Source organism: Phyllostomus discolor, chromosome 11 (genome assembly GCF_004126475.2).
Source record: "Phyllostomus discolor isolate MPI-MPIP mPhyDis1 chromosome 11, mPhyDis1.pri.v3, whole genome shotgun sequence".
In the NCBI taxonomy this organism is placed as follows: Eukaryota; Metazoa; Chordata; class Mammalia; order Chiroptera; family Phyllostomidae; genus Phyllostomus; species Phyllostomus discolor.
This window is the reverse complement of record NC_040913.2, coordinates 72,926,151-72,927,308: the sequence shown is the minus strand read 5'-3', so window position 1 is coordinate 72,927,308 and position 1,158 is coordinate 72,926,151.

Here is a 1,158-nt window from a genome sequence, read left to right as displayed (position 1 = left end):
CAAAAGCTGCGGCTCCGCCCCGCTGCGCCCGGAGAGCCGGGGGCGGGGCTGGCGAGGCGAGAGAGGGGCGGGGCTTGGAGGATTCTGGTCTGTGAGGTGGTAGGTGGGTGAGGGATGGAATCCACAGTCGCCCAACCGGAACTGGACAGGGAACTGACTTGGGAATCGGACCTCATTTCCAGTCTGGCATTGCCCACTGGCATGTGTGACTTTGCACAGATTAGAGAACATCTTTTGGTCTCAGTCTCTCCATCTGTAAAATGAGTTAACAATCACCTCCTAGAATTGCTGTAAAAAAAATAATGTAGTCTGGCACGTGGTGGGTTCTTAGTAAATACTAGCTATGAGAGTAATAAACATGATAAAAAAAATTCACCACTCTTTCTGCTTTGACTGCCCAGGTGGTTACCATGGAGGACAGCGGGTTCTGGGATGGTGCCAGGTGGGTGGGGAAGGAGGAGGATCATGTCAAAGCCTGAAAAGGGGAAGGTAAAGTGGGGCGGGGTGGGGGGACGGTATGAGGTGGTGTGGGGTGTCTTATTTTGCCCTGCCCTCACCAAATATGGTGAGGCTAAAAGGCTAAGTTAGGGAAGGAGAAGAAAGGGGGAACTGAACCTGGATTGCCAAACCAGAAGTCAGGAGCAGAGGGTCCGCCCACCCCCATTTCCCCATTTCTTCCTGGGGGACCCTCTTTGGTTTCTCCCTGCTCTTTATCTCTGGACTCCTAGTGAGTCACTTCCTTGTTCCGAATGTCCATTAGATTGGCATATTCCCTTCATTCCCAATATCCTGCTTCTAAGGCTCAACTGTGGATCTTTGAAGGTTTTTAGGTTTTACAGTTAAGAAAAGGCCCAGAACAGAGAAGTGACTGGTTCAAAGCCCCACAACAGAGCCAGGACTAGAACCCAGGTGTCCCGACTTGCATCCAATGTTTTCACTGCTTTCCTTGCTTCTTCCAGATCCTCAGAACCCCAATCTTGCATTTCTATTAGTATCCCCCTGATTTCTGGGCTCTCTTCCCGCCAGTCCACACTGCATATTGTTGCCCTAACTAACCTGCTTGAAATCCTACAATGTTGCCTCACCTATATCAACTTCAGACTTAGAGACTTAAGGGCCTTCCAGTTCTGACCCCACGCTGAGTCATTCTCCTCTAGC